Source organism: Euprymna scolopes, chromosome 33, assembly GCF_053919585.1.
Source record: "Euprymna scolopes isolate OS-2025 chromosome 33, ASM5391958v1, whole genome shotgun sequence".
NCBI lineage: Eukaryota > Metazoa > Mollusca > Cephalopoda > Sepiida > Sepiolidae > Euprymna > Euprymna scolopes.
Window position 1 is genome coordinate 24,377,166 of NC_136514.1, and position 26,333 is coordinate 24,403,498.

A 26,333-nucleotide genomic window follows, 5' to 3' on the forward strand; every position below is an offset into this window, starting at 1 on the left:
ATATATATATATATATATATATATATATGCATTTTATTTTGAATTTTTCCATGTGTGACAGCGTTACAGAAAGCGTCAAAGATTACGTCGTCATCATTTACTTATGTTTATTTAAGATGAATTCTTAAATAAATTCAAAGTAATACTTGTTTTGCTGGCGTTCTATTGTGTGCATGTACATCATGGAATGAGTTGGTTGAAATCAGAACTATCTCACGCTTTTCATATATATTTTGGAATGAATTTATAAAACGTATTATTTTTATATCAAGACTGATTTATAAAATCCGTCGCAACATAACCGACCAATAAGCTGCCAACTATAACATGAAGATAGAGGAAACAAAAAGGATGCATATATTTTTCAGGGCCTTTAAAATGCCAGGAACAAAGTGTAGTATCTGTTCTGATGCTACACATAGCCATTTATGTCTTCAATCACTACAATAGAAACCATTCTTTACCAAGAATATTTTTTTATTCAATCAAAAACTGTACCTTTTCATGAAGTTGGATAATAAAACGACTTTTTGTCTAACTTTGCCCTCGTGGGAACGCAGGTAAATAAGAACACGTACTTTCTATTTCAATCGTTTTTTCTGAATCTATGGAAACCGCTACAGTCTAAAAAGCTATTGTGACGTTATTCCTCTTTACCTATTTCTTCGCATTCTCTCGGGAACAGCTCATTCACTGAGAAGGTCGACCTAATCTATTCGTATTTCTTGTTTAGAATATATTCTGTTTACAAGACATGGCCAAATCCACCTGAACAAATAGAGTTTAACTAACAGTCATACTAGCTGAAATACCTACGCATATTAAATAGGCTGCCACCTTTTTTTTATACGGTGGTCACCACTTATCAAGGTCCGGAAGCCACTCAGGAATAAGGGTTATTGCAAGTACAGTACGTTAGTGTGGAGATTTGATGAAGTGTTTTCTTAAGGGGGTGGTTCATTAGGAATTTGTTAACGTTGGACTTGAAGATATCTATATTAAATAGGTATGGAAATAGAAAAACCAACGGTATCAAACACTTTAAGAAGCTTGAGTAACGGATAGTTTCAGGAATTTCTATTTTATTTTCAGTCTAACATCTATTGTGTTATGTACAACACTGACAATCTTGCGTGTGCCCTAGTTGAACAATTACTATTGTGTCTATGTAAAAGCGGCAGGTGTGTCTTGGCGATGATGTTTGCGCACGCGACGTGCAATCCTGTACTTTATTTATCCTGTTCTCTTTATGTCAGTATCTCTCTCCCCCCTTGTGCTAATAATTGATGAAAGGAAATAAGTAATACAAGCTTGCATTGCAATAAATGGACTTAATTAGTAAGAGCTTTTTATACAATGCTAATGAGGCTCGTTAACATGTTTACGTAAAATAAAAGAGAATTCCGATATGAATATTCCATCGCATTCTCTCCATCGCTTTCTATCTCTTCCTTCCTCTCATTAACCATCTTCTTAACTTTATATGTGTATATACACACACAAATGTATATATATATATATATATATATATATATATATATATATATATATATATATATAACTTAGTGCGTTAGAAGAAAAGGGTGATCTCAATTCTATAAGAGGAGACGTATCTGGACGATATAAAGCCCAACAAATATCATTGGAGCTTATATTGGAGAACAATAGGAATGGAAAATGCATCTTCTCTACTCTTCTGATGAGAAGCATTAGGCTTCGAAATGCCTTAGCATGAAGAGTTCCTTCTATCCCCCAACGTATTGTTTTGTATTCTCTTAAATCAATGAACCAAACTATATTTACCAATATATAGTTTTGTGACTTCATTTCCCATTCCTACTTTTCTCATACATATATATATATATATATACACACACACACACACACACATATATATATATACATATTTAAATAAGGGAGTAGTCACCAACAATGGGTATTTTTTAACATTATTTTATTATTCCGTGTCTTGGTGTTTCATTGGAAATTATGTTTGGATCATTGTAATAATGTTTTTTTTAAGTCATTGAAATCGTTTTTACGCGCGCGTTTCAGGCGTTCTGTGATGCGTCCTCGTCAGAAATTATTTTCAAATGTGTTGGAGATGTAAAAATGGCGATTTTCGTAGTTAATTTGAAGTTTTTCCAAGGGGTGGAGGCTTGTAAGTTTTTATTATTCATTGGCATGCTCAATTTTTATTACTCTTTTATTGCTCTTTAATTGGGCTTGTCGAGGGAGACCGCTGACCTGGCTATCTCTTTCTGCTAATGTTTTTTCTTTTCCTTTAGGGTGGGGGAGGGTGTGTGTGTGTGTGTGTGTGTGTGTGTTTGTATGTGTGGGTGCGTGTGTGTTTGCTTTTGTTGGTTTGGGAATGTGTATATTGTTTTATAGTATTTTGGGGTTATTTGCTTCCTTAGGAAGGCGACTGTGGCCCGAGATGAGTTCGTTACTAATGTGTATGTGTGGGGAGGGGGACTAGCTCTTCTGGAATAAGGGTAGGGGTGCTTTCATTCTATTTTGATTTTTTTTTTTTGGATTCTTGGATTTTAGTATTGTGATTTTTCGTTTTAGTCTTTTCGGGTTTTCCTTATATTATGTTTGTTTAGAAAGAGGGGTGTGTTTAAAATATGTATAGGGGATTTTTTAATGTTTCTATTTATTTGTCTCCCCATGTGGGTATGGCCAGAACCAGGATCGGTTCCTAGTGTGGGGAAGATCTGGTTCCCCAGAGGGGGGCATTGGAGGGGGTATAGGTATGGGAGGGGGATGATAGAAGGGATGATAGTTGTTTCAGTCATGAGGGGGTTCTCCTCCACTGACTGAGGAGGGAGCGAGGTGTTGGAACAGATATTATACTATGGTTCTAGGTGTTTCCTAGTGTTGTTGGTTTCGAGGTTAAGTAGGGTTGGTATTGTTCAGTGTGTTGTATTAGAGATAGGGGTGTTATGTCTGTGTGTGGTTGTATGCGCGCACGTGTGTGTGTTTTAATGTGTCGGTTCTGATTTATGTGTGGGTGTGTATATGTGTATGTGTATGGATGTGCATGCGAGTGTACCTTGCGTTTCATGTTTTTGTGTGATGATATTAGGCTCTGTTCAGTTCAGGAGTGAATCTGGTGATGAAGTTTTTTTCCTGTGTAAGTAAATAAAAATAATTGTCTGTTTGGAAGATTGGCATTATTTTGAAGGTGTTTCAACTGAATGGGTGTACGTGTTTTGAAACATAGAGGTGTCTGTTATCTGTCATTTTGATGTTGCTCTTATGTAGGACCACTCTATTGCTGAAATTTTTGGTGGCTATGTAGGATTTGTTGCATGTTGTGCATCTTAATGCATATACTACATTTCTGGAGGTGCAATTTAGATCCTTTTTTTTTTAATGTTTGTGCTGGGTTTTTGAATGTGTATGTGTTACCTTCTATTATTATGTCACATACACATTTTGTAACTTCTCTTGCAGTGTGTGGGACGAGTTTTGAGGAAGTTAGGATGTGTTTTAAGTTTTTAGTTTGGCGTTTGCTTTTTATTATTTTTGTTGTTTTAAGTATGTTGTTTAGTTTGTGGTTCTGATTGAGGAGGATAAGGTTTTTTGTTATCTGTGTGAATAGTTCTGGGTTGTTTGTGTTGTGTGTAGAGACGTATGCTAGAATTTGTTCTTTGTTGTGTTCTTTTGGGGTTCTTAGTTGGTCTATTGGAATTTTTTCAGCCAGTTCAATTTTTCTGTATTAGTGGCAGTGGATATCCTCTTTTCCGCAGTGTTATTTGTAGTTCGTTCAGTCTAGTTGGACAGAGGTGTCTGTCTGTTACTATGGTGCAGACTCTACGTGCTAGGGAGTAGGGTATTGATTTAAGACAGTTTTTAGGATGGTGGCTTTTGAGGTGGAGGTATTGTTGAGTGTCTGTGGGTTTGTGGTAGATGTCTGTGATTATGTTGTTATTTTTTATTGTTACTAGGATGTCTAGGAAAGGTAGTTCTGTGGGGCTTTGTTCTAGTGTGAAGTTTATTTTTGGGTGTAGATTTTGTAGCAAAGTGTGGAATTCTTATATATATATATATATATATATATATATATATATATATATATATAATAGTATCATTGTATTTTTGTAGATATAACACTATTGTAACTAAAAAACTCAATAACACTCACTATGTAATTATAGTATATTTACTTTTACAAACAGTATTGGCTATCAATGTGTTCTGGGTAACTTAACATCCCTATATTCATGACTAATGAAAAAAACTCGCCTGACACAATGTGAGCCAAACATTTCTGCTCTCGAGTGAAGAGCATAGTTAAACGGCTAATGGTTTACACCATAATTCTTTCACGTTAATATTGTGACCCCTAACCAGTACCACAACATTTGCGACGTAAGGATTCGAAAAATAACCCACAAGGACCTTCTTTGGATAAACAACAAACTTCTGGTCAATAAACTCGTATAGCCACTGCTTTGAAAAAGTAAATGGTGGTTCTACAAAGTTTTTTCAACGGCATATAAAACGACGTCACCTCGAGAACAGTGATTTTTTCCAAACGCCGCGAGTAGAAAAAAGAAATACACGTCCTACTTCTAAAAAAAAAAAACATTTCATTTTTTCTCTTTATCCAAAAGTCTTTATTTGTGGACTGCTTCTTCAAAGTAAACTTTTTTTTTATTAATCACACAGAAGAAAAAGAAAGACTAGTTCGTGTTTCTGGTAAGCTGACTCAATTTTTCGCTGGTTCAAACATCGTAATTTTTTTCTCAGGGCAAAACCCGTATTTGGTTCATAGTATATATTTGAAAAAAAAATACTGTGACCAAAAATTTGTCGGTCGAAAGATGCATAATTCGTTTTCTTGGTAAAACAAAGAAAAACGGGGGGGGATATATCGGCTTTACCAGGGATTGAAACATGAAACCGCAATCACTCCATTACGAGAATTCAACACAACAACGCGAGGGGATTTCTGCTTTCACTTCGTTTATTATTCGAAATTCTTCTGGAAGCAAAATGCTTCGTATACTTTTTTCGAGAGTAAAATTGAAATTTCTTTCTGTTAAAACCACAAAAATGTGATGGTTTTTCTCTTAATGGATAATTATTTGTCAAAGAATCATCTCGGAAAAGTAAGCGTCCAAACATATAAGAAAGGAAGTTGTAGCACATATTAGAAAGGTATAAAATAACAAAAATATAACCCTCCAAACTGTCAAAGCAGCAAAGCGGGAAAAATCCAAAAACAAACCTGAGTTACCCCGTTAACCATTCCAAGGATGTTGAGAATTTATTGGCAGAAGGATTGTCCATACTGGTCCCGAAAATGTGATCGATGCAGACGCAACAAACAAAAAGCATTATGTTGAAGAGCAAAAGAACCCCGCAAGAGCTACATGAAAACAATCACTCAAGCGGAGGACAAAAATGTACGGAAATACGTGATGATTAAAATGGGGGATAAGAATGTTAGACTTCAACTAGACAGGTGTTCACATTTGTCCATCAAAACCACCATGCTTGGTGCAAAATCGGAAAATGAAGATAATGGAACCCAAGAAAGTGGCTTGTTCAATAACTGGAGAAAGTATAATATTTGAAGGTAAGGTTACCACTAACGTAACGTTAAAGGAAAAAACATTGAATCTCAAGGTGTTTATATTAAAAAATGTTATTAACCTTTTTGGAACAAACTAGATCCAAAAGTTTAAACTCTGGGACTTGATTTAAAACGTGGACAACCTCACAGATTAAGCTGAAAAACTAAAGAAAGACCTGAAGGAGGCGTTTCCCAATGTTTTTTTAAAGATTCAATAGGTTGAGTTTAGGGATCAAAGTCGCACCAGCTATCTTTCAATAGATAATCGAGATTATGTTGAGAAAGATAGATAGCAATAAAATTATATTTGAGCCACAAGATTTTAGACTTAGTTAATTACTCTAAAGCCTTCATTCCTAATATGCACGAATTGCGCGCACATTTAAATGAACTACTGAGGAAGGACAAGGTTTTGAACTGGACCACGGAATGCAAGAAACCGAACTCGGCGATTTTATAATAGACACCAAGGAAAAACTGCAGACTGATGAACAAGTAGCAGAGGTTTTGTCAACATGTAACTATAAAGGGAGAGAATATTTGTTCCAGCGACCCTCCAAAATAAAATCTTAAAGGATTTTTACACAGGGCACCCTGGCGCCACTAGAATGAAAAGTTTAATGCGTTCATATATGTACTAGAAAACTATGGACAAGGATATTGAAGAAAAGGTGAAGCCACGCAGATGGTGTTCACTAGCTGCTAAAGCACCGCCTATTCTATTAAGCCCATGGCCCAATAGCTTACTACCAATAGTCACGGATACACGTAGACTACGCGCGGCCACTGGTTGGACAGTACTACCTTATAGTAGTGGACAGTTTCTCTAAGTGTCCTGAAGTATTAGATGCAAAAGCCCAACTTCTGACTTCACTATAAAAACTCTTTATGAGTTATTCGCACGGTTCGGAGTGGCCGACTGTTTAGTGTCAGATAACGGAACTCAGATTACATCCGCGGACATTAAAGAGTTCATAGAGGAATTTCAACTAGATCACACCAGAGCTCCGACTAACACCCTCCAGACAAACGGACAAGGCGAAAGATTGGTTGACACATTGAAGAGGGCTAAACACATTCCATCAGAAAAAGCGTTGCACCAATTTTTCATATGTACCGCATAACGCCTACCGAGAATACACTATCCCAGATGTCTCCGGCGGAAGTGATGTTCGCGAGAAAAATACGGCCAATTTTTTTTTACAATTTATTGCCGAAACAGGTAAAACATGCAAAGATAACTGCTCCCAAGAAGAATTACGTGACAGGAGAGAAAATATTCATTTAGATGCACAAAGATAATAATACTTTCTGGGAACAGGGAACAATCAAGAACAAGATCGACCTATGGCCTACATGGTGGAAGGACCACATTCCACGCATAAGAAACACTAGAACCAGATACGCAAACGCACTTCGAGCGAGTTAAAGGAAACTCCACGAGGAGAAGAGACGTTGGATTTACTGTATGACGCATTTAACCTGGAACCATTTCAAACATGTACCAAAATACGTCGTTCCAGCAGGCAAAGGAAACTAACGGACTCCACAGAGGTCAGCCCTTGAAAGATTAATTATATTTTGTGGAAATAAATCTTCGGAGGGGTGTGTTCTAGGGTAGTTGATACTACTATATTTATAATAATATGGACTCGTCTGGCATTATGTAAGGCAGACATTTCTGCTTTCGAATTAAGAGCACAGGTAGTTTTACCGCTCGTAGTGAATACCAGGATTCTTTGACCTTAATAGTGTGACCCCTAACCATGGTCATAGCAATACGTGTTTCTGATGCATTTTTTTTTTCTTTTTATTTTTTTATTTTTTTTCAAAGCAGCGCCTACAAGTCTCATCTTATTTTAAAACCAAATGTAAGTCAGTTCTACTAATAAAGTGTTTAATTTTGTAACAAGACCTAATAAAAAAGGAGGAGAATAGCAAAGAAAGAATGAGAGGGTACAAAATAGCAGTATGGAGGAACAACAATGAAGGTGTTAAACGCGCTTACGAGTTGGCTGTTTGAAATCTAAGAGATTCCTGTTTTTTTGTAATTTATAATATTTTTCTTGCATCTCATCATACCGTGATTTCCATCTGTGCTATTGGTCAATAATTTGTCTCTGTAAGCGCCATGTTAACCTTTTACTTGAAGTTCAACCCGTCCTATTTTTCACAACTTTATCTGCTTCCATCACCTACTCAGTTGTAAACAATCATATTTACACATAAAACATGCTCACACTAATACACATATGAACTTATATGACCACATTATATACACACAATCATTTTTATATACGCGCATATACATACATACAAACATACATACATACATATATATATATATTCACATGCATCTATTTGTATCGACACACACATTTTCACATATATATATATATATATATATATATATATATATATATATATATATATATACCCAAAACATCTGGCCTAGATAGATGAAGATTAAAACTTGCTGGCTTTAAATGATCTGAAATAACAGCGAAGGGAAACTTGAGTCCAAATATTTCACATAATGTTTTATCTCTCCTCTTTTGGAAATAGGGCACCATTATGAATATCTTCAGTATTGCATAGTGTTTTTACACTGTGAAATTCACTTCATGTATGAAAACCAAAGAGAGTAAATATAACGTGAGAAATATTTGGAATCAAGTCTCCCCTTGTTGTTATTTCAGATCACTTTAAACCATAGCAGCACGTTTTAGTCTCTCCTTCATCAAGGACAGAGGTTTAGGGGAAATATAAGATATTTTGTGATTCCTATGCAAAACATGGAAAACAAATGACTATAATTGACCAATTGAACAAGTGCAGTACCTTTCCACCTTCGAAAAGTCCTTTAAATTAACACTTCATAGATTTTGAGGATGCTGCATACGAGTGAAAACATTTAAAAATCTAGTAAACGAATAGTTTTCAAGATTTGAAGAAATTGTAGATGAAAAATGAGGGATAACATTTGGATATAAATTTAATGTAAATGATTACTCACTTTATGGTCAACTTTTTAGGGGTCTGTTATTTTTTAAGAGTTTTTTTTTTATTATTGAGGCGTGGGAGACCAATACAAAATCTACCTTAAAAAACGTTTAGAAAGGTTCTCGGGTGTGTTCAAAACAAATATAGCATTTAAATTTTCCACAAATAGTACTTTTTCCGGGTATTAAGCAATTAAATTCTATATGTTATAAGTGAGGCTATGACAATAGTATACTCTTTTCATTCTTTTGACTCTCGAGTATATTCCGACACAGTTAAACACATTTAATCAACCAAGAATTGCATTACTCTGTATAAAAGCATATGGGATATTTACGGATACACACTTGAGTTTAAACAATGAAAAGAATATGCTGTTGTCCAAACCCTAGTTATTAGTTGTTGTCATTGTTGTAACGCGCAAGCGTGCGCATATTTTTGCTTAATACCCGGAAAATAATTATTTGAGAAATTTAAATGCGATATTCGTTTTCAGCACACCCGAAACATATATAAAACAAGTCTTTTAAATTAATTTTTTTTTGGTCTACTAGGCTACAATAAACATTACCCCTAAGAAAAAATAAATATATTAATTGCATGTCACTAGGAAGGTTGTAATGAATATATATATGTATATATGTATATATATATATATATATGTGTGTGTGTAAAAATAGTTTCAGTTCAAGTTATATATATATATATATATATATATATATATATATATATATATATATAATATATAATTTTGGCTTACATAACTACGATCGAAGCATAATATAACTCATAAGACAATTGAAAAAAAAACAACTAGAATATGTTTTTAAAATAGCAAAATGAAATAGATCTTTTGTAAATGAAGCCATTTCCACGACTCATATGTAACAAAGTTTTTTTTTAATACATAAAAAGGGTATTTAATCTGAATATCAATACACAAAACAAAAGTATACGAGTATAAATTTCTAAAATTCATCATTATAATAAATTTGGGACTATTTGCTGTAAAAAGTTTTTAATGCATTTAATTTATGAAGCTGGGTGTTAGGACGATGTAGCGACTAAGCTCAGTCTATTTTCGAATGTGGGTTAATTCTTACTTGTTCTCCATTTACTCTTGTTAATGTGGAACATTTTACATTTTTTTTATTCTTTTCATGGGAGACCAATACACGCAACCTTTCATAAGGCCATCCATCTTATAATAATTTTTTGATACGAAAGATGCCCCAAAAAATACCTCTTATTTGTATACGGTTCGAGCGGTTTTCAAATTGCATTATAAATAAGCTTTTGCATCCCGGATCTAAAAGTTTCATGTCTCTGTTTCAGATGTTGGCAGAAAACAAACATGATATAAACGTGCGTAAGAACCAGAAATGCGTCATTGAATTCCTTCACACAGAAAAGATTCAAGTGATTAACCTGCACTGGCGCCTGATCAAGTTTTACGAAACCGATTCAGTAGAGGTCAGCAAAGTAAGAAAAAGGGGTTTGTGGAATACAGTGGCTACAGAGATATCAATAACAAAGCGATCCCAGAACGTTTACGACCGTGTCATCAAAATAGATGATATTAAATGCATTGGGAATTTCGATGAGTATAAATAAAAGCTTGATCACAAAATGTAACTCGTTTGAATAATACCAGTCGTCGTAATTATTCAAGGTTTCATGTTTTGTGTTAATAATCCAAGGCTTTACTTTTGGAACGACCATTGTATAAGAGAATGAGCCAGCCATTAGAGTTAAATTTTAGTAAATAAGGAAAAACATAGCTGGTTATTCCCGTATGTGGCTTTCGGCGTATATCTTCCAGGCTGCCCGTCTAGTCGGTATTCATTGCTTAACCAGTTATACTCATATTTATCACACAGAAGAGAAAGAGGATATAGAAGCTCGAAATATAAAGCATTATATATATCGTTTATAAACGTGGTCAAAAGATTATAATTTATCAGCGAGGGTAGAACACACACACACACATACATATATATATATATATATATATATACAGAATGTCCACAAAGTCTGACTACATTATGTAGCCAGACTTTGTGGGCACCGAGTAGATTATGTAGCTACACTTTATGGGCACTCTGTATATATATATATATATATATATATATATATATATATATATATATAATTATTACTATGATAATTTTTAATACCTATGGACATTAATGTTTCATCCTTTCAGGAATCTATCAATGCAGGGAGTTATGATTACAGCTGGTTGGGAGATTCGAACCTGGCCACAAAACCATCTGACTCTTTTAGCAAGGAACAAGTCTGGCGACATAATCTACACGGTGCCCACAAAGTCTGGCTACATAATGCAGTCAGACTTTGTGGACACCCTGTATAATCTAAACGCAGATTCCATGAACAAAGCTTATTTCCAGGAGCTTCCCGCTTGTGGAACACTTTTCTGCTGGTCTGTATTGGTCCATATTTTCAGACCATGACTCGTCTCTATCTCCACCTCATCCGCTCACCCATCCGCACAGCTAAAACAGCACACTCACTCCTTATCACGCACACCCCCATTGAAAATCACAAGAATATCCATTTCCCACTTGAACTTAAAATCAAGAGGTTAACCCTTTTAAAGAATACTAAAATACAATTCCTCCCTTTCCGCTGAAAAAATTCCATTAAGGACCTGTATGCTCGCCCAACTTTAACCCACCTCTCTTTACCCTCTCTACTTCACCCCACTCTCCTCTTTCCCTCATCTAAAAGGCTTCCCTCACCCACTATAAACAAGGATACGAACTATCTTTCTACAGAGACTCACACCTGAAGCAAGCCGTCCAACGCATTGTTCTGAATATCATCTCCAGGATTATTTTGTTATTTTGCTATTTTTGCTATTTTGCTACCTACACTTTCGAAGTACATTGCAATGCTCAAATTCTATTACTCACTGAGATAATTACAATGGAATGGTATATCCACCCAACTTCGGATACACTTTGTCAACACCGAGGAAGCATTTGGACTACAGCACCCAACATACACTCAACGCAACAACGAATAAGGCTGCCCCGTATACTTTACGAAAAAAGCAATAAGGAGCAATACACTTTCGCTATATGGGAATGTCACTTTCTCCCATTTTCTTCCCACCTGGATTTATAAGCCCGAACGGTATTGGACTCCTTCCGATAATGGATTTCCCAGGTTGTATCGACTTTTCTTTTCGTATAATTTTCTCCATATAATAATCCACGGCCACTCAAAAAACTATTTTCAATAATTGTGCTGAAAAGAAAAATAGCGTCCATTCGCAGCTGAACATTTTGCTAACTGCATTTCATTTCCTCTGATGATATGAACTATTGTTGAAAAGCCCTGGATAAAGGAAATTAAAATAACCCCTTCTATATTCCTTTTGTCAAACAATAAATTCTTAAATCGAATATATGTCTCTATATGTTTTTTTCAAAATTTAACCACGAAACTTATATATATATATATATATATATATATATATATATATATATATATATATATATATATATATATATATATAAAGAGAGGGAGATAGAGAGAGAAAGAGAGAAAAAAACGAGAGAATGGGGAAAACATTTTTAATTAGTGGAAGAGTTTATGGTGTTGCTGGATGCATACAAATAACCGTTTTAGTAAGTGCACGAATAGAAGATAACGCAATGCAGAAAACTTAAACCAAAGACGAATGTCTGAAAACAACACTAGCATAATGATTATAATGGTTTCCAATTTGGTGGCGGTGTAGAATTAAAAAAAAGAAAAACAACCAATAAACGTATGTGGACAAACCAGGAGAGAGAGAGAGAGTGAGAGAGAGAGTGAGTGAGTTAGATATATGTATAGAAAGATGGAGTAACTAATGAAGAACACCGGAAAAGAGAGAAGAGGTGAGAACATGAGTAGCGATAGAGAGAGAAAAGCAAATAAAAGTATGGAGATTGAAAGGGGGTTAGAGTAATAGGCAGAGACATATGGAGAAAGGAGACTTATAAAAGAAAAGTGATGCAGTCAGAGTTTAAAGAAGTGTTAAAGTTTCAGGCGTGAAGAAAAAATACAAAAAAAAAATAAAGAGAGGGAAGGGTGGATGAAGGAACTAATAACAAGAGATGAGGAATATGGGGAATGATTAGGAGTAAAAAAAAGGTAGGTTTTGGGGTTATGATTTAGATCAGAGTTAGTGTAAGGAGTAGAGAAAAAAGGCAAATAGTTTAGAAATAAATACAGACTAGCATTTCAGCCCGGCGTTGCTCGCGTGTTTGTAGGTGTATGTTGAGAAAAAATTAAACAGAAGGTCATTTTTTTTTAAACTTTGACCCATATTATGACCCCTTAACATTTATTGTGTTGGGCTCAAATAAAGTTATTAAGTTAGATCTATGTCGAAGGAACCTATATCTAAAACTTAAGACCCAAAATTGTCGGTGGAGTTTGGTAGAGTTCTCAAAGGTCAAATCGTTGAACGTTGACCTCTTAACAGCCAAAATTCTGGCCGAAAACGGACTACAAAGATCTTCCAAAATTTCAGTACCCTGTATATAAAATTTCGAGTCTGTAAACTGAAAGTTGACAGAGTTATTGCGTAGGAAAATGTACACACACAGACGCGTTCACTTATATATATATATATATATATATATATATATATATATATATATATATATATATATATAGTGAAAGAGAATGATAGAAGACAAATGCGAGACGAACTAAACAAAAAGGAATTTAATTAAGGGGGTTTAGTGTAAGAGATAGGTTTTAAGGTTGAAGAAAAACGAGAATTTTTGAAAAGAGAATTGAGGAGAGAGAGAGAAAAAGAGAGAGAGGGGGGGGAGAAAAACAAACAAAAAATAGTAAGATAGAGAGAAGTGAAAGGCGCAAAACAAATGTTCATTTACGTAAGTGAACGAATAGGAGATAATGAAATGCAAAAGACTAAACACAAAGACAAACGTCTGCAGACAATTCAAGCACAATGATCTTAATCATTCCATTTTTTACTTGTCCACCAATGTCAGCATCACCACCCGGCCACATATAACAAAATCCCATCATAGAAGACAAAAAAGTGTTTTCGTAATTTGACTTTTTAATTTATCAGCTCGTGTTTTTTTTTTTTTTTCTGTAATAAATTTACCAAATTTGAATTTTAATCCAGTCTTCTCCTTAGTGATTAGTATTACTTTTAGCGCAGTGCAGAAATATTTTTATCACCAGTTTTTAAAACTTCATCTAGCAATCCTTTTACTAAACGTTAATATAGTTTATCCCATACACCTATACCGTAGTACCTTCAACGTATGTACGTACGTGTGCCACGGTTTCCAGATTATACGAGTGGGAGATCCTATTTATTAAAAAAAAGGACAGATGGGGATAAAATAATGTGAACATTAATTAATATATGCACATGCTAATTTAATGTCTGTAGTATGTTATCAATTTCTATTCTCTGTTTTAATAAATAGGATATCCCGATCGCCCAAGACGCAATTTAAAACAAAAAGATAAAAATTAAAAATTAATTTTATATATATATATATTATATTTTTTGCTTTTGTATCGAATGTGAGACTAAAATATACGCCTTTTTTGTCTTCTAGCTCGGATCCAAGTGTAGTATATGTCCTGTCTAAAGATGTTATTTTGATATTATGGGGGGTTTCCATTCGTGCGGGCCGGCCATACAATGGACACTGACTCCTTTAAGGTTTATAAACAGTAATAGCCAAATATATTTTGTTTGACATTACATTAACCGGATTACTTAGATAAATATTTTTAACTTAAAAAATAATGGCTACAATAATATCGCGGGGTCTCAATTTACACTGAACCTCCAGAGTATTATAATTACATATGAAAGATGCGGCTGTTGAATTTCCACAGGTTCTACTAGTACATTATAAATGACAGTGTGTGTGCTATTTTCATTAACGACAAGAATTCTATTGTAAATGTATAGTTTTAATACTTGAAGCATGATTCGGTATATTATATTCGTTGGACGAATATATATATATATAAGTGAACGCGTCTGTGTGTGAACAGATATTGAACAAAGTTGCGGAAATGTCGCTACATAAATATACATTTGAGGGCATAGTTGTCGCCTTTTCTAATCAGGTTTAATGTATTACAATGTCTAATTAATATTCTTGTGACTGCGGTATAATATTCCAATTTTTTTTCTTTATTTTTTTTTTCAAATTCATGCATGCTAAACTGCTTTTACCATATATATATTTGTTAACAACAAAACAATATGAGGTATCTAGATTTTCTGCAATATGTATGTGATTAGCATAACTTTCATATTCATATAAAGGTTCTCAAGAAGTTTACAATGAACTTACAAAGAAGTTTACAAAGAAGTTTACAATGAAATTTACAATGAACTTACAAGGAAGTTTACAATGAAATTACAGCGAATTTTCAAAACAACCAACAAAACAAAAGAAACGTAACAAAAATAAATATATAACATAACATAATAACATAAATGTTGTTGTTTTTTTTCAATTAAAAATAAAAGTAGGGAAAATCCTGACGATTTAGAAGGAAAAACGAGATGGCTGTCTAGATCTACGGTTGAGTGTCGATAGTCACTGGAAATCAGAAAATCAAACAAAATACAGCAGAACGCCGGGTTACGGTGACCCTAGGATACGTTTTTTCTCAGGTTACGATGTGGAATACAATAGTCTTCCGACCCCCGGTTACGGCATTTGCCCCGCCTTATGTTATTATTTATAATGGTATTTGATTGTTCATTATATGATGGGCTGTATTTTATTACTAATTTTTAATGTCTTATCCTGAGGTTCTACTGTAGTTATAGAACTTTACATTTCCGCACGATTAGTGACATTTATTACACGTTCGCATTATTATTTCGTTTATTTTTATATTTTTCAGCTATTATCGAATCATGAATAAGGCTAATATATCAGTTTTTCGTGTTAATTCGACAGGTTTTATACTATTTTGTTCTTATGTAAAACACTTTAAAATTCATTAAAAAACACAAAAATTGGTTAGGTTTGTAGAAACTTAGTTTGCGTTTGGTAACTTTTATTTCTTGCATATTTATTTGTCTTCCCTTTTTTTCTTTGTTGACTATTCATGAAAATTACTAACAATTAAAAAATACATCTAACAATTATGCTGCGGATGTGATGTTCATTCGGACATGGTACTTAAATATTACGATTTTGTTGATTACGAATCATTTTCTTTCGGAAGGTTTCAAAGACTTTTGGGAAAAAAAAAGTTCTTGTTTAAATACGTTTTATCGCTATTAGTTTACGTTTTTATTGAATGCCAGCATTTAAGAGCCAACGGTCAGTTTAGGATAAAGATTAACGCATGTAGAATTGACTGCAACCACTGTGACCTTTTTTTAAATTTTTCTTTTGTTAGTTTGAAGAGATCAATGGCTCCTTCATGGGGCTAACACTTGATTCTATTACAGTTTAAATTTATATCCGACGGCTCTTTTAAGAACAGATACTGTTCCCTTTATGGCTGCTATCTGTATTTCCTTACAGATTGGTTTCCAGGGATTGCTTCTAAGTATTTCTGAAGAATCTTTTTTATTAGGCCAGTTGCTCCCGTCACAACCGGTATAATGCTTATTTCTTCCAGAGTCCATGTCGTTTTCAGATCATCTTTATGGTCCTGATATTTTGTCATCTTTTCCCGTTTACCTTTATTAAGGACAGAATATCGAAAAATTGGCTCAAAATCTTAATTTCTTCACCCTCAACTGCGTACATTTCTTCAAGGATGGCCCGCCTTTTTCGCTGATATTTTCGAACGTTATCCTCAAATTTTCGATTGACTAGCCTTAATTTAAACCGTCGTCACTTCCTGTTTGACGATGGACGCAACAGCAAAGACATCACGTTTTATTCACGTTCTTTTCCTCCTTCACGGTAGGGTTCGAGCCCGCCTGCCTACTACATTTTTTTTCTTCTTTTTGCTCAACACACACGTCCAATTATCCGGTAAGACCGGGCCCTTAGGCTTGTTTAAAAAGAAAATGCAAATTTGTTATATATGGGTCGTGGAATTGCATTAGTCTTCAAAAGATCTAGCTAATTTGGATATTCTTTTAAACATTCATTTTTTAAACCATTCCCTATTAATTTGTTTTGGTTTTCTCATGGGATATCATCTTTAGTTAACTATTACGTGTAATTATATTTATGCAGATATTTTACATAATTTATACTTGCGTAATATTTACGTAAAAAGGTACCATTAAACACATACATATTTATGCATGCGTAAAAATATTTGTTTTAAAAAGTTTGCCTATTACACTCCTCTGGATTTTTTTTTTACAGATATGAAACTTATTATATAGGGTATTCGAATCTATGCGAAACTTTATATTTGGGTTTTTGCCGCGGAAAATTGGTGCAAAATTGTGGAAATTAAAAAAAATGGCATTTGACAGGTGAAGGTGGAACGCCAACATAAGGAATATGCATGCGTAACCTAATACCTATTAGGTTATGTTTTGATTTTTAGCCTTGAAGCGAGCATGTCTGTATAGCTCAGGAATTAACTTCAAGCGAAAAATTACATCCTAAGGTAAAAGTTTTGTTTTCGATTCTCGGTGGTGGCGCAAGAGTTATTATTTTCTTTTTAACTTTTAAATTATTACAATATATTGGGTCCAATATAATAATAAATGCGAAATATGCATGAAATAAAATATCATATGTAAGCGTATTTTAATACCGGAAAGTACCGACGGCATCCGTGTGTATATATATGTATGCACACACACACACACACACACACACACACACACACACACACACACACACACACACACATATATATATATATATATATGCATATATATATATATTAATTTTATTTATACAAACAATAATGGCTACATATGTGCATACATGTTTCTGTAATCACCCGCGTTGGGGGATTACGTCTTCAGGCCAAGAATTACCGTCGAAAGTGATATTTCAACCAAATACATTTTCCTATTTCGTTTGTCAAGTTAGAATGTAACCTGGGTGGGAGTCATAAAAAACGGTGAGAGGACTAGTGAGGTCTTTGAAGATAATAAACATCTTTTTCATCACCCTTTCCCCCTATCCAACCTATCTTTTGGTTTTTATGGCATAAGGTACTTGAGAATTTAGTTTTTTGTCTTGGAGTCTGTAAATTAAGAACATTAGCTATGGTCACTAAGTACTGACCGGTGCCTTTCAATCTACATCCATCCACACACATACATGCAACACACACACAACACACACATACACACACACACACACTCACGTTAACACATATATTCAAAAGCGAATCTATGCTGTTCGCTTTTATTTTACTCACAACACACGTACTGAAACTAGGCAATAACTCTAAACTACGCAGGAATAAAGTTAAAATTAATATTAAAATAAGGTAAATAAAACAAAACAAAATAAATAAAAGTAAATAAAAATAACATAAAAACAAATAAACAAACAAAATATGAATAAACATAAAACACGAAAGTTATCAAACCCCACTTGTACATATATATATTAATATATCGATATTCTTATAGACGCCTACACTTTGCTACACCCGCGCATATATGCACACACACATACAGACATACAGAGACAAATAATGGCATTTTTCTTTACTTCAGTAGCGTGGTAACCCCTTCATATATGAAATAGTATGCTACTACACTCCAGACGGGTGTATTTATATATATATATATATATATATATATATATATATATATATATATATATATATATATATATGGATTCATATTTTTTATTCAGTGTACAGACAGTTGTTAGATGAGACAAGTCTTCGGTACCGTCCGTTTCAATCCCGATAATTAGGACCGTTTAAAATATCCATATCAAGCTCTATTCAGCCAATACTCATCTCAGAGAAGAGTACCGATGGCTAGTCTCATCTAACAACTTTTTGTACACTAAATACAAAATATAAATACGCTCTTATATTCGGATTTTCCTTTTAATTGAGCATTCTGCTGGATTTCTTTTTCCCCCAAAAAACTAATCATATATATATATATATATATATATATATATATGTATATATATATATATATATATAAAGTTGAATGTGTGTATGCGTGTGTGTGTGTCTGGTCACGAATAGGCTCTTATATGTTTGACTATTTAAAAAAAACTGATTTCATATTATGATAGAAGATATATCCAGGCACAGGAATGGGTATATTTGATCTGGCAGAACTGTGGTTCATTAAAACTGTGAGGGCTGCGTTCGCGCCTGGTCCACAAAGTATGGATATAAAAAATTTAAAAATTAAAAAAAAAACGTTTACAAGTGTTTTTGATATAGATGTACATAAGAATACTTTGATAAGTATGTTTTTGCTTAAATAGGGATGGTACAATAAAATTGTGGTGTTTGTGTTGCGTTCGCGCCTGGCCTCACTAGAATGGAAATAGACACAAACTTTAATAAAGACTTTTCATATCTATCTGCGTAAGTATACTTTGATAATTATGTCTCAGTTTGATAAAATATGGTATAATAAAATTATGAAATGTTCGTTCGCACCTGACCTCCATAGAATGGAAATATGTCACATAGTTTAACAAGTTTTTCTTATATAGATCAAGAGAACCTTGTGATAAGTGTTCCAGTGTGAGCAGGTATGGTATAATAAATTATGGGGTTTATCTATTTTATTTTTACTTTCATCCTATTTGGCTTTGGTTTTGATACCCCCAAATTCAACCCAAATTTACAACACTTCCTACAACCCTATCATACTTTCATAAATCCGAGCCTATTTTCTGTAGGCTGTTTTTGAATCCAGTCAACGACGGGTACTTTTGCTAGTATATATACAGTGATGATCATATTTATTGGCACGGTAAAAAAAAAGTTAAATTTTGTCTAATAAATTCTAAAAAAGGGATTAAATTAAAGAAAATAACAAAGTATATTATGTATTTTTAACTGGCCTTTCCGATGCAGCAATCGGATTTTAGAAAAAATAAATAACAAAGGAACAACAAACATAATTGCAAAAAACCGTTGTTCAAAATTATTGGCACGGCTTTGTTTTTCTTTTAGTATCAGTATAATATCAATCAATTTCCGGTTTACGTGCTTTCTGAACTTTTTTATAGCCATATTATGCTTGTTTAACGCTAATTCAGTGAATAATTTTTTTCAGATAATTTTTAGATAGCGATTTATTTAAACTATTATAAGTGACTAAATTATAATTTTCAATCGCCATGGTTAAAACTAAGGAACACAGCGAAGACGTCAGGAAGCTTGTTGTAGCATGCCATACCAATGGGGAGGGCTATGATAAGATTTCAAAGAAGCTAAACCTTCCCAAATCCACTGTTAGAGCCATAATAAACAGGTTCAAATCGAAAGGCCACGTTATGAGTTTAGAGGGTAGAGGGAGAAAAAGGATTCTTTCCCCAAGAGATGAACGGAAAATTGTTCGACAAGTAAAACAAAACCCAAGGATCTCTGTTGGGGAGATTGTCGATGAACAGAGCACCTCTGGAGTGAATGTATCTCGACATACAGTTGGTAGAGTTTTGAAGAGAGCTGGTTTAAAAGCATGTCGTCCGAGAAAGACTCCCTTATTGAAGCCTATGCACCTGAAAGCAAGGCTAGCCTTTGCAAAACGTCATATTGATAAAGATGTTGCATTCTGGAAACGTGTTCTATGGACTGACGAAACGAAAATAGAGTTATTTGGCCATAATAAAGTGTCTTATATTTACAGAAAATCTGGCGAAGCTTTCCTGCCTAAGAACACCATACCCACAGTGAAGCACGGTGGAGGCAGTTTGATGTTTTGGGGATCCTTTGCTGCCTCTGGACCAGGGCGACTTGTTAAGGTCACAGGTAGCATAAAAAAGGAAGATTATGTTAAAATATTGGATGAATACCTGAAAGACTCTGCTAAAGAGCTCTCACTTGGTCGTCGTTGGTGGTTCATGCTAGATAATGACCCAAAGCATTCGGCTAAACTGACTAAGAAATGGCTTGAGGACAATAATATTAATGTTTTGGAGTGGCCATCACAAAGCCCAGACCTTAATCCAATTGAAAATGTATGGAGAATATTAAAATTGAGGGTAATGCAAAGGAAGCCTAAGAATCTTATTCAATTGGAGAATTATTGTCAGGAAGAGTGGGCTAAAATTACTACTGAAGAGTGCAACAACTTGGTTGTAAACTATGAAAAGCGACTGAGGAAGGTAATCAAGGCCAACGGCTATACAGTTGATTATTAAATAAATCGTGCCAATAATTTTGAACAAGGGTTTTTTACAATTATGTTTGTTGTTCCTTTGTTATTTATTTTTTCTAAAATCCGATTGCTGCATCGGAAAGGCCAGTTAAAAATACATAATATACTTTGTTATTTTCTTTAATTTAATCCCTTTTTTAGAATTTATTAGACAAAATTTAACTTTTAATTTACCGTGCCAATAAATATGATCATCACTGTATATATATATATATATATATATATATATATATATATATATATATATATATATATATATATATAAGTGAACGTGTCTGGGTGTTTTTCTGTCTGTCTGTTTGTGTGTCTGTGTACACCCTACACAATAACTCTGTCAATTTTAAGTCTACAGACTCGAAATTTGATATACAGGTACTGAGATTTGGGAAAATCGATCTAATCGGTTTTCGGCCAGAAATTTGGCGATTAAGGGGACATAGTTCAACGATTTTACCTGTGAGAACTCTACCAAGCTCCTCCGAGAATTTTTGATCTACACACTTGAAATTTTAGATATAGATTCTTTGGACATGGATATAACTTAATAACTTGATTTGAGCCCAAAACATAATAGGGGAAAAATTAAAAAAAATTGACCGCTTTTTTTTTTTTTGCTCAACATACGCGGGCAAAGCCGGACACCCATGCTAGTATACCTATAAAAGTGAACGTGTATGTATGTCTATGTGTCTGGGTACATTTACCTTCGCATTAACTCTGTCAATTCTCAGTCTACAGACTCGACAGTTGATCGACAGGGTACTGAGATTTGGGAAAATCTATGTGATCCGGCTTCGGCCAGAAATTTATCTGTTAAGATGTCAAAGTTCAACGATTTGACCTTTCAGAACTCTACCAAACTCCTCCGACAATTTGGAGCTAAAACACTCGAAATTTTTGATATAGGTTCTTTGGACATGTATCTAACTTAATAGTATGATTTGGGCCAATAACAATAAATCTGAAGCGCTCATAATAGGGGTCAAATTAAGAAAAAGTTGACCTTTTTTTCTCAGCATACACCTTCAAACACCCGGGCAACGCCGGACACCCATCCTAGTATATCTATAAAAGTGGGCGTTTCTGTGTGCCTGTGTGTGTGCCTGTGTGCGTCTTTGTCTGTGTGCATTTCCCTACGCAATAACTTTGTCAAGTTTTAGTCTACACACTCGAAATTTGATATACAGTGTACTGGGATTTGGGAAAATCTTCGTAATCCGTTTTCGGCCAGAAACTTGTCTGTTACAGGGTCAAATTTCAACGATTTGACCTTTAAGAACTTTACCAAACTCCTCCGCCCATTTTTTGGTACCAGCTACTCTAAGTTTAGATATAAGTTCCTTGGATTGGATCTAATTTAATAACTTGATTCGAGTCCAAAGCAAAAAATGTAAAGAGGTTATAATAGGGGTAAAAGTTTTCAAAAAAAATTGACCTCTGCGATCTCTACTAAATTACTCAGACAATTTCTTGTGTAAACAATTGAAATTTTATATAACGGGTATTCAGAGATAGTGCAAGCTTTTTAATTGGTTTGGGTCGAAATTTTGAACTACCAATATAAAAATGTATTTCTGTATGTTTCATGTTTGCGTAAAACTTTTGACAGAGGCGACAGATTTTCACAAGATAAGTATCGTTTGGAAGATCGACCCTTCAAACGACAAATACCGAAAAAATGGCTAAAAACATTATTTTTCACCCTCAACTAGGCACTTTTCTACAGGGAGAGTGTCGCTTTTTTCGTCGATATTTTCGAAATTCATCTGCTCTTTTCGGTTGTCTAGCCTTAATTTAAACCTACGTCACTTCCGGTCTAGCGGTGGTCGTAACAGCAAGACGTCTTTTCCTCCTTTGCGGCACGGGTTCGAGCCTGCCTTCCTACTACCACTGTTTTTTTCTTAACACACACCTCCAAAAACCCGGGCAACGCCGGGCTGAAATGCTAGTATATCTATAAAAGTAAACGTGTCTGTGTGTCTGTGTGTCTGTCCGTGTACATTTCCCTGCGCATTAACTCTGTCAATTCTCAGTCTACAGACCCGAAATTTGATATACAGTGTACTGAAATTTGGGAAAATCTATGTGATCCGTTTTCGGCCAGAAATTTGGCTGTTAAGGGGTCAAAGTCTAACGATTTTTACCTTTGAGAACTCTACTAAACTCCTCTGAAAATTTTGAATCCAAACATTTGAAAGTTTAGATATAGGTTTCTTTGGACATGGATCTAACTTAATAATTTAATTTGAGCCCAAAACAATCAATTTTAAGAGGACATAATAGGGGTCAAAGTTAAAAATATTGACCTTTTTGCGTAGCATATACCTTCACACACATTAGCAACGCCGATCTTAAATGCTAGTATATATATATATATATATATATATATATATATATATATATATATATATATATATATATATATGCATTTATGTACTGTAATATTAGTGAGAAACGGGGGCGAGTTTAAAGTTTAAATATACATTTAAGGTATAAGAAAGAAAAGGCAATTGTATTTTATGTGGAAATCACTTTTGACAAGGTGCGAAGCAACTTGATATAAGGGGTAAACAGGGATGAACATAAGTGATTCCTGTTAATCATAGACTTCAGAAAATCACCTTAATAAATAGGAAGAAACACAGTCAGCAGCATATTTCCACAAGTCTGCGTTTCTTGGAAATAAGTTACCTGAATAAAAAGCCATATTACAATGATGCGTCAAAACAACTGATTGAGTAAGACAACTAGACTAATAAGTCAAACGAGCTGCACCAAATGAAGCATGGAACAAATCAGACGATTATGAAGAATACATACTATATTAATATATATATTTAAAAAAAAAACTAAGGCTTCTGTGTGTGACCGAAAGATTGCAGATATACGTTTCTCTACATTATCTAGAAACCACTTCTTGGCCTTTTGGCCAAGATCAAAGTGTAGTATCTTTTCCGGCAGATACTGCAAGCTATGAGTAGCTATGACTAGCAAAGACCAGATGACGGGGCAACCCCACATGCCTGACCATTAACCAGCTCCCATTTCCCACCTCTCGGGAGCTGGTCCCCTTTTTCCCTTCCCCCTCCCTTCACTCCTCATATTAAAAATCGGCCTTGTGCCTAATTTGCTCGGTGGGGGAGCAAATAAATACCATCTTTTCCGGCAGATACTGCAAGCTATGACTAGCAAAGACCAGATGTGGGGGCAACCCCACATGTCTGACCTTTAACCAGCTCCCATTTCCCACCTCTCGGGAACTGGCCCCCTTTTTTCCCTTCCCCCTCCCTTCACTCCTCACATTAAAAATTGGCCTTGTGCCTAATTTGCTCGGTGGGGGATCAAATAAATACCATCTGTTCCGGCAGATGCTGCAAGCTATGACTAGCTATGACTAGCAAAGACCAGATGTGGGGGCAGCCCCAAATGCCTGACCTTTAACCAGCTCCCATTTTCCACCTCTCGGGAGCTGGTCCCCTTTTCCCTTCCCCCTCCCTTCACTCCTCACATTAAAAATCGGCCTTGTGCCTAATTTGCTCGGTGGGGGAGCAAATAAATACCATCTGTTCCGGCAGATACTGCAAGCTATGACTAGCTATGACTAGCAAAGACCAGATGTGGGGGCACCCCACATGCCTGACCTTTACCCAGCTCCCATTTCCCACCTCTCGGGAGCTGGTCCCCTTTTTCCCTTCCCCCTCCCTTCACTCCTCACATTAAAAATCGGCCTTGTGCCTAATTTGCTCGGTGGGGGAGCAAATAAATACCATCTGTTCCGACAGATACTGCATACAAAGACCAGATGTGGGAGCAGCCCCACATGCCTGACCTTTAGCCGGCTCCCATTTCCCACCTCTCGGGAGCTGGTCCCCTTTTTTCCCTTCCCCCTCCCTTCACTCCTCACATTAAAAATTGGCCTCGTGCCTAATTTGCTCGGTGGGGGAGCAAATAAATACCATCTGTTCCGGCAGATACTGCAAGCAAAGACCGTATGTGGGGGTAACCTCACATGTCAGACTTTGGTCAATGTAGGGGCACCCCATTCATACCAATTGTCACTATCCAGCTCCCATTTCTCACCCATCTTAGGTGGCCCCCTTTTCCCTCCCCCTCCCCCTCTCTCTCCACATTAAAAAACAGCCTTGTGCCTAATTTGCTCAGTGGGGAAGCAAATAAATACAATCTGTTCTTCAGATGCTGCACTTCCATTTCTTGTTCTCTTTCGGTGGAGGAGAAATCCTTCACGACTGAGACAATTTTTATTTTTGTACCTTTTCTCCACGTTAAAAAACGACCCTGGTGTCTAACTCTGTCCCGTGGGGAGGCATAGTAAATATATACATTATCTAGAAACCGCAAATTGTAGAGAGATTCACCGTAGTGCTACCAGATCAGGCTGTATGAGGATATTGGCTTCCTAGTGGAAATGAACCTTCAATTGATGCTTTTTGCTTTTATAGTTTATTTTTAAAAACTTAATTATGTTCTGCAAAACCGAAAACAAAAACAACAACAACAACCCACTTTTCCCTTCCCGTTTTCCCTTTCTCATTCTTCTTTCCCGTCTTCCTGACTTGAAATATACCAAACATTAATATTGTAACACTATTTCCTCTGCCAAGTTAAAAGTCATTCATGTTCTCTAGGGTAGGGACCAAAAACGAAAAAATCCACTATAAAGCAAGCAAACCAGACACTATAAAGAAGTACAAAAAACTTGAAGAATAAAATCCTTCAACAAAATAACTGGATGCAACATGAATAATATTTCCAAATTATCTGAATCCAGTAGTAAATAACAGAAAAGGGTTTATATTTTGTAAAACAACCAAACTAAACTCTACAAATAAATATTTGAGGAAATAAAGAATTTGAGACATAAAAATAACTGGATTCAGCATCACATGACCCGAAAAGTGTTGATATGCCGTAAAACAATCAAACCAAACCAAACCAAACCAAACCAGAGATTCACCAGACCAAAATGGCAATAATATTCCATATATGGTATGATAAAAGGTTTGTAGAGAAAAAAAGAGAGAGACAAATTGATGGAGAATCTATTATGAGATGATTATAAATGGGAACAATTGAAATTCAGAGTAACGGTCAGAGAGTGGGGTTACGTTTAACTGTTAATGCTAAAGAATGAACATGCAAATAGAGTAGAAAAGAAGGAGACAGAGAGAGGGGGGAGAAAGAAGGATACTAGCAAAGGAAAGGGAAACGAAAGAGAGCGACATTCATTGTAAGAGATAGGGTTTAGGGTTACAGAAATGAAGGCAATACAAGTTGAATTATGGGAAATAAGAGAGAAAAATAAAAGGGGGGCAGCATCAGAGAGATACGGAGAAGAGGAAAAGGTGATAGAACTGTTCCTTTCGGTAAGTGAATGAAACGGCA